General features: G+C 52.8%; 1 protein-coding gene across 9 annotated transcripts in view; it reads left to right on the top strand.

The window, feature by feature from the left end:
- Positions 1–12368, top strand: part of LOC130156972 (zinc finger protein 501-like) — a 53474-nt gene that overhangs the window by 28793 nt on the left and 12313 nt on the right. For 8 of the 9 annotated variants that reach the window (XM_056356083.1, XM_056356082.1, XM_056356079.1 and 5 more), the window contains 2 exons: positions 5626–5960; positions 11383–11532. The gene's annotated coding sequence lies outside the window, so the exon portion shown is untranslated. The remainder of the gene's footprint in view (positions 1–5625; positions 5961–11382; positions 11533–12368) is intronic. The other variant, XM_056356074.1, reaches the window with a different exon arrangement.

Raw genomic sequence — 12368 nt, 5'->3', positions numbered from 1 at the left:
GCAGCATTTGTGCTCTGACCACCAGGCCTCCCCCCCAGCTCCCTGCTAAAGGGCCCCGGGCTGCGGGGCCACCCCCCTGATGGAAAGATTGGGTCTGATGAGGGAAATCAGGAGGCACTCGGTGAAATGATGAGCAAATTTAGATCAAACGGCAGGAAATCCGCTCTCTGGCAGTGCAGAAAAGCCGCGCTATGGAAAGCTGTGGTCCGGCAGGAGGTCATCCAAGACAAACAGGGAGCTGCCTTCTGGGGTGGACTGGCTGCCTGGCAGGATGGGTGAGAGCCGGAGATCTGGGCAGGCAAAGCCATAAAAAAGCAGTTTGGCTTTGTGTTCTGCTGTGGTCACTGCAGGCGGTCGAGGAGGAGCTCCCACCCTGCCCACGGGCTGCAGGATGGGGGTACCCCCAGCCCACGCAGGGAGCAGAAGGAGCCTTTCCCACCATAGCCTGAGGCAGTCTGATGGTTGGGTTTTTTTCATTAGAACAAGGCATTTATCACCCTGAGTGGCATCAGCCTGCTCCTACCTGGGTTTGGTGCAAGTTGTGTCCTCCTTGGTGAGGCAGGCAGGGGGCCAGCATTTGGAGGCAGGCTTTGGGCTCTTCCAGTGGGTATTTGTGTGCAGACATAGGGATAAATGTCCTGAAGGGGATGTTTCCATGGTGCCCATGGTAGTAGCTGCTTGCTGGAGTGAACAGGACAGGTACTACCTCTTGCATTGCTGTAGCACTGCAGGTTTCAATGCAATAGTGACTTCAAGTGGAGTTCCTGGCTGAAGAGGCAGCAGTAAAGTTCAAATGGACTTTCTTGGATGGTATGTCCTGCTGTCTGTCATGGAGCAGGAAGGGAGAGCAATTGGATTGTGGAGTGTTGCCTCTCTGATTTCTTCAGTGGTTGAAATCTGTGTTTGTCTTGAGAGCTCTTGCCCTTGGATAGTGATTTGGCAGCGCTTGGATGACCACCCTGTAAACCCCACCTGCCTGGCTAGTTTCTGCAGGGTAGAAGTTACAGCTGAAGCAGTGGTGAACCTCAACAGGAGAGCAGGCTTGTGTATCTCCAGGCGGCACCTGCAGTTCGAGCAAGCCCAAAGGCTTCACTCAAATGTAAGCTGATGCATTTCTAGCCAGTAGAGGTGATTGCTCCCTAGAAACCTGCCTTGGAGTTCATTTGTTCACCGAAACCTTTATCAAGAGAGTGAAGGTGATTTTCCAGACTTGTTGATGTCCTCGGGAGATAGCTTGCATGCAGACTTTCCAAGACACTGCAATCTCAGCTATTGCCCTTTGACAGCAGCAAAGATAAAGACACATGAGCCTCCTGCTCAAGGAAGCTCCCCCCTCCTCTTGCACCACTTCCTTGAGATCAGCAAGCAGCCTGCTGCCTCACAGCCTGAGACTCTGTCCCCAGAAGAAGCAGCTGGGGTTTTACACACAGTCATAATTGCCCATGAAAGTACTCTCTGACTTGTTTCTCCTCACTTACTTGGAACAAAGGTTTCTGTGGAGGTGTCTGAGCTCTGCACAAGTGTGAGAAAGCATCAGGGTGGAGCTGGCTGATCTGCTCTGACTCTGCAAGCAAGAGGGGTGGATGGCACCTTGTTTAGGCTACCTAAACAAGTATCTGTTGCTCAGAAGAGAGGAGAAGGCTGAGCCAAAACCATGTTCCCTGACTCGATAGTGCCTGAAACAACAGTGTGTTTATGTAGGACTATAAAGAAGCCAGGAAACACCGCCAGCCGAGCCACGAATGTCCTGGTGAACCTCCTGGAGCCCGGGCATGGTCTCAGCTTGCTCCCTCTGGCAAGCATCAGACCCAAAAGGGAGAGGTCTGTAAGTGGGATGAACTAGGGAGCTCAAGGCTGCACAGACCTGACATGAGAAGGGCCTGTGGCAGTGCCAGTCAGCAAAGATGGAAGGGGAGGTGAGCTCCAGTGAGTGCTGGACCATGTCCATCCTGCAGGCTCTCCATCCTCATAGAATCGTTTAGGTTGGAAAAGATTTTTAAGATCATAGAATGCAACTGTTAACCTAGCACTGCCAAGTCCACCTCTAAACCTTATCCCTAAATGCCACATCCACACGTCTTTTAAATACCTCCAAGGATGGTGACTCGAGCACTTCCCTGGGCAGCCTGTTCCAGTGCTTGACAACCCTTTCAGTGAAAATATTTTTTCCTAATATTCAATCTAAACCTCCCCCGGTGTAATGTGGGCCATTTCCTCTTACCCTATGGCTTGTTACCTGGGAGAAGAGACCGACCCCCACCTGGCTACACCCTCCTGTCAGGCAGCTGTAGGGAGCGATAAGGTCCCCCCTGAGCCCCCTCCTCTCCAGGCTGAAACCCCCCCCCCCCCAGCCTGGTGCCCCGGCCCCTTCCCCAGCCCCTGCCCGGCTCTGGACACGCTCCAGCCCCTCAATGTCCCTCTTGTCGTGAGGGGCCCGACACTGACCCCAGGGTTCGAGGTGCCGCCTCCCCAGTGCCGAGTGCGGGGGGCCGGTCACAGCCCCGCTCCTGCTGGCCACGCTGTTTCTGGTACAAGCCAGGATGCTGTTGGCCTTCTTGGCCACCTGGGCACACTGCTGGCTCACGTTCAGCCGGTGGTCGCCCAGCACCCCCAGCCCCTTTCCCCCCAGGCGGTTTCCCAGCACCTCTGCCCCCAGCCCGTAGCGCTGCATGGGGCTGGTGTGACCCACCTGCAGGACCCGGCACTGAGCCCTGTTGAACCTCATCCAGCTGGCCTGGGCCCATCGATTCAGCCTCTCCGGGTCCCTCTGCAGAGCCTCCTGCCCTCAAGCAGATCAACACTTCTGCCCAGCTTGGCGTTGTCTGCGAAGTGACGGAGGGTGCACTCGATCCCCTCATCCAGATTGTTGTTAAAGACATTAAACAGAACTGGCCGCAAGGCTGAGCCCTGGGGAACACCAGGTGTGACCGGCTGCCAACTGGATTTAACTCACCACCACGCTTTGGGCCTGCCCATCCACAGGTCACCCCCCACAGTTCATTCTGGGAGAGGGAGCTGGGCTTGCCATCTTGCCATTGAGATGCAGTTTCAGAGGCTTTCCTCAGATGAAGTTCTGTGAAGAGTCCTGGATGTTGGGCTTAGAGTCTTTGGACTGATGAATGCAGATGAGACCTCTGCTCACCGCAAGCAACCTGCTGAAATAGGTGCTTCCAGAAGCCAGTTGTGCTTTGTCTTGGAAACAGGTTGGGTTTACGTTACTTTGTGTCCACTGGTCCCCTAAGGAGACTGCCTTGGGGACCTTCCCTCTCAACTGTCAGGAATCTTCCACAGATTTCCAGCACAAATATATCTGTGGCTGGCTTTTTCCTCATTTGTTCTTGAGCCAGAGGACAGTGCTGGCACAAACAGCTCTTCTCTCTGCCTGTACTCTTCAATGTTGATTTGAAATAGTCTTTCCTTGGCCTTGGGTTTCAGAGGGATGCATTTCAAAACCAGAAATAAATGGGCTTGAAATATTTCCCATAATTTTGCAAGATCTTGACCCTCTGATAGCAAGATTAAAAGAAAGATAACAACAAAATCAGCATTCAGGCTGGAACCACTATTGTTAAATAGACAACACTGTAAAGCCAGTACTTCTTGTTTACAATTGAACTCATGAATTTTTAGATATTAATGTATGAGGGATTGAGTAAACAACCATTGTGCCTCTAAGGAATGAGTCTCAGGCTGTCCTGAGCTGGAATACTTTGTACTTTCCTGATTGCCTTCCAAGAATTTCAAATTACTTTGTAACAGAAAAACAAGCCTGCTTCACGAGATGTTTGCGAGGTTCTCAGAACAGCCTGAATTCTTCTGCACTGTGATGTGGCTGGTTTGGAGGCAGAGCTCTACAGCTGGGTACTATGGGATGCTGAGCACGTAGGTGTTCGTAGAGTGGTGGGGACTACGCATGAAGAATAATTGGGTCAGGAGAGTCAGCCTGGATGTATTAAAACCCTGCTGTAGTGCACAGGTCTGCAACCAGTGTTTAGCCCTGTCAGTCCCTGTTCCCAGGTTGATGGGCATGGAGGCATTGTGGACACTGGCCCAGCAATCCTGTGAGTCCTGTGGTGAAGGAGAGGTGAAGGGACTAGTGGGAAGTCACACAGCAGGTCGGGGTGAGAGCCAGCAAGAAAAGGATTCTGCTTGCCTAACCTATGAGCCTTTCAGGAGCAGCTAGGATGCTCTCGGGCACCAGGCCATGGAAACAGCCCCCAAGGAGTACAAAAGGACATGTGGGCAGGGCTTGTCCCCTTGTGCACTGGAGAGACCATGCCGTGTTCTCCAGGGAAAATGCGGACCATGTTATGTACTCGTGGGCTCTCCAGGCTTACTAGGGTGTTTCTGAGCATGGTGGCCGTGACACCACAGGCTGTGGTGCACTTGCAAATTGTCTCTTATTTCTGGCTGTCCTATGCTAAGCGAGTGCTCTTCAGGACGTTGCCTGGATACTTTGCAACCAAAAATAACACTTGGGACTGGACACAAGCCTGCTTAATGTCTGTGCCAGCCCTGGGCTGCCCAAGTGCCATTTGGCTAGTTTCTGAGCCAAGACCCCACAGCCATAAATGGAGACAACTTTCCACTGGTGCTGGTGGCTGGGCATTGCAGACAGGACATGCAACAAAAGCAGCCGATGGCCTGGCAACCTTGAGGTGTCACTCCTGGCCAGCCCGGGCAATCCTGTCCTGGGCATCATGGCCAGCACTTTGGCAAAGCAGGCAGGATGGGTGCCCCGCTACCTGGGTTGTGCTTGGGTTTGGTTTCCAGTCCAGCAGCCTGAAGCTGTGGAAGGGGTCATGAATTCAAGTTACCAAACCATCTGCTGGCTGCATTTTAAAAAACAATTAAAGCAAAATTGTTTCCAGCCTTTCTGTTTGCAAGATGTAGTCTAAAGAGAGATAGCCAAGCCTGGATTTGCCTGATCCTGCTGCAGCCCCACATATGAGTTAATTTGATCTAATCCATCCCCTGTGCATTCTGGAAAGTGTGTAATTCCCCACTGAGGGCTCAGGGAGTGTGCAGGTAAACAGGGCTGCCATGCTATTAGGTTCGAGTGATGGTGAAGCCCATGAAAACGGCATTTTGATACTTTTTTTTGAGTTGCTTTTGATCCAAAATTACTAAAGAGTTTTTAAAAAAAAGGAGGAAGTAAGAATGTTTTTGCATGGTGGAGGACGATAGGGTGTTGCTGAAGACTGATGGATGACAGGTCTAGGTGATGTTGGATGGAGCTGCTGAAGCAGTGGTCTGGGGAGCTCTTCCCAGGATACCCCACAGGGCAGGGGGACTGGTGTGGCTGCATGAGTGAGTGGGGGCATGGGAGCCTTGGGAGCTGCCTCTGCTCCCACACTGGCTCTCAGTGACCTCTCAAAACACAAAACTTTGCTTTCTTCCTTTTCCTGTGGTGAAAGGCATGCAACGATGGCAAAAAAGGGGTAGGGATGAACAGAGAAGGTAGCGTGACAGCGTTCTTCCTTGTCCTCCTTTGGCAGCTGTCACCTTGTTAAATCGGAGAATAACCTTGTGTTGGAGGGGAAGGTGAGGCCATGCCTGATGGTGAGGGGCATATATATACAGAGAGGATTTAATATTCTTTCCTGGGTGTTTTTATGTCCGCAGGGTTTTCGTTCCTATTCTGCTGAGAGGTCATGCCCTGGAGAGAGGTGGAAATGAGTCCTCATAACCCATGGAGGGCATGTGTTTGGGGGCACCCTTACACCTGGGGACTGCTTGAGAGCCAAAGAGGACGGGATCAGGATGCCCTTAAAGAAAGCCAGGGACAGTTTGCCCTGGTGCTTCAGGCTGTGCTTGGTGGAGAGGATGCACACCCACACCACTGGTGCCAAACCTCTTGTGACTGCCCCTGTGATGCTCTGGGTGCAAAGCAGAAGTGAGGTTTGATGTTACAGAGCTCAGATTTGGGCTGAAGCATTGCCTTTTTCCAGCAGGAGAAGGTAACGTGCCCCAGTGCTAAGTCTTGAAGAGGATGAGATGAGATGAGATGAGATGAGATGAGATGAGATGAGATGAGATGAGATGAGATGAGATGAGATGGTGGCAGCTGGTGGTGTTGGGTGGAGTTTGGGGACTGTGGGGTGCATTGGGGACAGCCCAGCTTGGCCATCACCCACCACCCATGCCCTGCCATGCCAACGACCACTGAGTGTAGCATGGTTGTATATCGAGGGGCTGCCCATATCTTGTTTGTTGATATGAGACATACCGAGGTCTCATATCTTATCTGTTGGTGGGGGGAATAAACCAACAGGCTGGCGAAGAGGCAGGAGAGGGGTCTTCCCCGACGAGCAGGGAGGGTAGCACAGCTGCAGGGTCCTGGAGAGGCTCTGCTGGGGCAGCTGCTTGATTTGCAACAAGAAAGCCCTGAGCACGGTGCTGGGCCGTGCTGGCGGCTTATGTAAGAGCTGGCAGCAGGGCCGGCGGTGCGGAAACCCAGCGGGCTGCCAGCGGGGCGCGAGCGCCTTTGATTTCGTCCTGTTTGCTCAGCAGCTTTCATGCGGCGGGGGAGCGGGGCGAGGGCGCGAGATTCCTGCACACTGAACTCCTCTGTTTCTCTCAGCAGGATAAACAGGACATAAAACAAAGCCCCGAGCCAGCCCTCGCCTCCGAGGCAGCGGGATGCCAAACCCCCCTTGGGGCAGCCTGTCCCTCCATGTGCTTCTTGGGGAGCAGCCACCCCATCCAGGGTGCCGTGGCCTCGGCCTCGGATGCAGGGAGTTGTGGGAGCCCACCCAGAGGGGTTTCTGGGCGCTGCAGCCATTTTCGCAGCTGGGTGAGGCTTGCCCCATCACATTGGTGAGGAGTGAGGGGGAAGAAGGGGACCAAGCTCCCTGGCAGGGCTCAGGCGGCAAGCCCTATGGCCTCGGAGAGCTGAGGATGGGCGCTCCAGAGTGATGCCAGGCTGGACACCGTGTGGACACCAGCTGGGCTGAGTGTCCCCTGCAGGGGTTTTGCTGTAACCACAGGGTGCAGTCCCAGGCAGAGGTACCAAGCCCCATCTGATGCACCATGGGATGCAGTGGGGGAAGGAGAGGGGTCAGATGCTGGTCCCTTCTGCGGTGGGCTCTGTGTGTGGGGTTTCAGTGCTCCCTTAAAGCTGGGCTGCTTTATTTATAACTTCCCCTGAGGAGTAATTTCCAGGCTCTCTAGCCCCCGTGGTAGATGCCTGTCAGTGACAGAGGGCAATGGGGCTGAGCTCAGCCGTTTCCCAACGCAGTATTTGCTAAGCTGGCTCCCCAGAGATGTGCCAGCCCAAGCACGTGCCAGCTCCCCTGGATTTCCACAGGGCTGTGATTTCACCACTGCCAGCCTGCTGCAGGGCGAGGTGAGAAGGCAGGGAGCAAACGCTCACTGCTGGGATTTGAAACACTTCCAGGAGTTTCAAGTGGGGTTTGCTCTGGAGCAAAGTGGCCTGTAACCAAGGATAGGCCAAGTGCGAGGCTGCAGCAGAACTCCTAGGAAACAGTGTCACTGCTAAAGCAGCACGAAGGGTAGGTGGTTTGGTGCTGCACCTCTGTCCAGGTTGTCTGTCCTGCTGGCCATGGTGGGCGGCAAGGTCCCCTCTCCTCCAGGGCGCTGCTGGTGAGTTATCCTGAGCTGCCCTGCCCCGGCCCCGCCACGTGCCTTGTGCTGCTGCATGCAATGGCATTGCCAGCTTCTGCTCCCAAAAGGAAGAGCTTTGGCAGGGAAGAAGCCACCTGGGCAGAAAGCTGGTTTCCTGGCTGGGGTCTTAGAGGCTTTGAGCCGCACACATAAAACCCCATTGGAAGTGCAGAGGTAGGAGAGGCAGGTGCTGCCCGCTGCAGCACTGAGCCTGGAAAACCAGGATGGGGTGGCCTTCAGGGTGCTTGTCTTGTGCCCAGGCAGGAAGAACAAGCTGGTGGCTGGAGCTGTACGAGGGCTGGGGTCAGTGAAGGCTGGGGAGGAGTGTGGGGCTTTCTCCCCATGCAGCCGCACCAGCCTTGGGCAGGGGAAGCTTGAGGAGCAGCATGCCTAGGTGCCTGGTCCAGCTGCTGGTTTGTTGGTGCTGTGCACCCCTGCAAGCATGAGCAGCCAGCAGAGCCCGAGCTGAGTTCCTCTGAAACCATTAGGATCTTGACAGGGGGGGATGCAAACCCTGGGACCACTTACCCAAACTTCTTGGCCTGGGGTTTTGTGAGAGCCAGCTTTCTCATAGGATTCCCACTCCGGGCTTGATGGGTTGGAAATACTGCAAGAGCAGCCCTTTTTCTGTTTTGTTTTGGGGTTTTTTTTTTTCCCCCTGATGTTTGTGTCTTTCCACTTCTGTCTCTGGCCAAGGCGAGTGGTGCCAAGGCACAAGAGCCCGGCACACCCAGAGGGAGGGGAGGGGGAAGCAAAGCACCCTCAACCCGCAGGAAAATGGGGACAGAAAGCAAACACGGCGGCTGGGAGCAAGGAGGCGGCTTTGCTTGCCAGCTCCAGCCAAGGGACAGATCTCAGGGAGGTCCATGGACTCGAGGCACGGGTATTGTGGCTCCCATTCAGTGCCCTGTCCTCTGCTCTTGCACTGATGCTCGTTTGCCATGGGATAGGTGAGGAGGGTCTGCACTTGGGGTGCACACAAGGCTCGACACCCCCCTGCTTCCCAGCCTGGTGGTCAGGGCTCCCTGGCCCTGCTGTGAGCAGCAATATGGGCTCAAGCTGCACGAGCTGAAAAGGCTCAAGCTCTCAAAGAGCAGTGCAGGATCAAAGCTTTCTAAACACTCAGAGCATTTGGCCCGGGAGGTTTTGTTCCAACTATTTATAGCAGTTGGGGCCAAGCAAGTTCAGAATTGGAGGCAAACTTTTCCAAAGCTGGGGGCCGTTTGGATTAGGGAGGGGGAAAGGGAGTTCAGCCAGGCCCGTTTCCAGCAACCGTTGACTCCTTCCCTTAGGTATGTGTTGCTATCCATGACACACTAACAACAGCTCCGTACAGAAGTGCCTGGCTGGGGCTATAAAGATTGAAATAAAAATGTGAATTGGCTGGAGAGGAGAACATGAAATAGTGAAAGTTTCCAAACAGCAAAGCTGTAGCATTTGAAAGTGAAAACTTTCCTTACCAGCTTGTTTTCATCCTCCAGTCAACATCCTTCAATTACAAACACACTTGTATTGTTTACCAGGGGAAAGCTGGCAATTATGTTATGGCAGAAAGACCAAAATACAGCTTCCTGAAGCATATGCCATACTCAGAAGCAGAGAGGAGTGGTCTTTTTATCTTCAAGGTGAATCGTTTTGTGCTGTCACTAAAGAACACATCATTTTTCTGTGCTACCCCCCTATAGGCAAAGCCAGGCTTGAACTCTGAGCCAGCAAACCAACCACGATGCCCTTGAAACCATGTCACATTTGAAGCCGTGGCCCTTGCAGAGGATGAAGGCAGAAGCTGGGGTCTTCCTGTCTGCCAAGTGAATTGTGCTAATGGTGATGTTTAATCGTGAGGAGCGTGAGCAGCATGCTTTAGATACACACCACAGCTTTGTGCATGCCTAGATCCACTCTTCTGATCTGAGGCACTCAGAATAGGTTATAAAAATATCCCTCTAATTACCAGTAGCTTCCCAGCAACGCTCTGTAGGAGCAGCATCTCTGAGCTTACTTCTGCCTAAGGAAAGGGTGCAATTAGGTAATTATATCAGCCTAATGAGGGGACAGCTTGAGGGAGGTGGGTTTGGCAGCTGGGTGGTGTCCAGCCCAGGTGGGCTGTACGGTGAGCAATGTTAGGCTTTTTCCTGGCAAGGTTGGTGTAGATTTTCTGCACAGTGCTCCATGCTGTAGGAGCTGGGTGCTGCGTCACCAAACACAGCCCAAGCCCATCACATGTGTGCCCGGAGTTGTTTTCAGTGAGAGAAATGCCATAGCTGGACGATTTCCTTCCATCTCTGACATCCCCACCAAAACCTGTGCTCTGATGCAGAGGATGCCCATCCTTGCTGTAGATGGTTGGGCTACACTGGAGAAGCCAAACTGTTCTCCTTCAGGGAAGGCTGCAACATCTCCAGTGGATTTGTATGCAGCTGGAAAATGGGATGAAGGTGGATCCGGGATGACTGCACATCAGGTGGCCATGGCTGGTGTTGCAAGGGGAAGTGTCAGGTAGAAGGGAAGGTTTCTTTGAAGCTACCCAGATGTCAGCCTCGGGGCCTGTCTTATTTCATATTTCTGTGAATGACCAAAAAAAGTAGAAGAGCAACGTTGACTGTGTGAGTGAGGCAGAGCCGCGGGCTCTCAACAGTACAGGGAGCTGTAAGTGTTACAAAAAGAGAATGGGATGGCCTCGAAGACAGGAGCAACAAGAACAATATGAAACTCAGCAGTGTAGAACGCCAAGTCTTTGAGCTTGAGGAACAACAACATGTGGTAAGATAGGATTTCATGTTTTCTGGAGGTGACAGAGAAGGGCTTCTGACTATCCACTGATCTCAGTGCCTGGGAGCCACTGCCTGCATGCTGTCATGCAACAGGCAGGTGCACCCTTGGTGGACTCTCATGACAAGGCCTCTCTGTTGACCTTAAAACCTCGGGGCAAGAGCCACCAAGATCTCTGGAACAGCAGGTACACATCTGATCATCCTTTCTCTAGAAGAAGTTAGAGTGGAGTGAGTGCAAAGCAAATCAGCTGTCCTTGTTGCTCCAAAGGTGAAATACGTGCGAGGGTCAGATGTGGTTGTCCTTCTCCCATCTTGGTTTTTCAGTGTGGCAGAGACAGGCTCTGAGCCCAGTTTCCACTCCTACCCAGCAGAAGGAAACGTTCTCATTTTTACCTCCTAATGATGGCGATGACCATTCACCTCTTGTTTTGTATGTGTCCTTACTATGAAAGACCGTTCTTGTGCTCCATGCTGATGTTCTCAACTCTTGGCTTGGAAAGGGTACACTGGCCAACTGGACAGTCATTCGGTTTGCTGAGAGGCTGTCTGTTCTGCAATTAACAGACAAAATGCCCACCATTGTTGTTGGAAATAAGTTTTAATTAAAATCTCTTGGTATTGGCCTTGGCCAGACTGTGGAGTGTATGGGAAGAGGGCAGAAGGCCCAGGTCAGTGTCTTGGGTCACCCTAGGAGAATGTCCACTGAGCTGAGGCTGAACACAAGGAAGGACCTGGTTTATAATTGCATGGGCTTGCTTTCCCCCTCCACCTCCCTCCTCTAGCGACCTGCCCAATGGATGATCGCGAGCTGATAGGGGTGCAGATACTGCCAACCAAAAGTTGGGATAGGTCCACAGGTCATTTGAGTCCTAATGAGGAACCATGAATAGCAGCTCACATCACACAAGTGAAAAACACCTCAGTCTCGTCTCTAATGAGTGTGGCTCTCCAAATGCTTTTGTCTTGGGCTTTGCTTGTCTTTCAGAAGTGCCCAGGGTTGCATCTCCCAGTCTGGCCTCCAAGATGCTATCACTTACCCCATCTTCTCTCTGATGGCCGCCAGGAAGGTGCCTCACTCTGCCAGGTGGCCAAGGTGGATCTGCAGCGGCCCTGCGTGTTTATGACAGTGGCATGGGTAAGCAAAGTCCTTGGAGGGAGAGGTACCCCCCTGGGGGGCTGTGGTGGGCCCTGGGTGGAGGCTGCCCTCTGTGTGCTTGCCTGTGATGTGCTGGGCTCTGGACAAATGGGCATATTGTTTTGCCTGTGGTATTCCCCGCCGATGCTGTCACTGCAGGTGCTAACTCTAATGAACGAGTGTCTGGTCCTCCTGATGTCAAAGCACATTAATTAATGCAAAGGTCACATAATAAGTGCCAGGAAACTGGAACCAGGATGGGTTCCCCTATTGTCCGCACGGAGCCAGTCCTGCTTGCTTCAGTGGTAGCCAGCCCTATTTATATTCCCTCTGCTCAGGACAGGGTGATGGGCTTTCTGGCTTGAACGTTAAAGAGCAAGCAGAATTAAGAAATTAAGAAAAAAATGGAGTGGGTGCTAGCCCTACAACTTGTTGCTTGAAGTCCAACATGAGGGTCCTACCAGCCCATGTTACCCCTTGACAAGGCACCAGGGCCCTGCAGCCATGTAGGTGCTCTTCAAAATGTTACTCCAATATGTCTTTTAGTTTTTCTAATGTTGTTAGGATAACTTTTGGGGACCAAAAGCTCCCCCTTGGTTCTATGCACTGAGCCTTGATTTCTGCATCCTTCCTTCAGCACAGCGCAGACTTTGTCCGGAGGTACCCCAGACCCTTGCGCCGGAGGATGGAGCAGGCATCTGGCACAGGGAGCCAGGAAGGGGTTTTACTTTTTCTCTTGGGCTCTGGCCTAGAGAAATCAATTGGCTTTCATACATTCTAAGGAAAAGGAGGGGGAAAAAAATCCTTTCCCGCTGCAATTTAAGGTTTTGTCTCCC

Source organism: Falco biarmicus, chromosome 11 (genome assembly GCF_023638135.1).
Source record: "Falco biarmicus isolate bFalBia1 chromosome 11, bFalBia1.pri, whole genome shotgun sequence".
NCBI lineage: Eukaryota > Metazoa > Chordata > Aves > Falconiformes > Falconidae > Falco > Falco biarmicus.
This window is presented reverse-complemented; position numbering and strand designations above follow the sequence as displayed.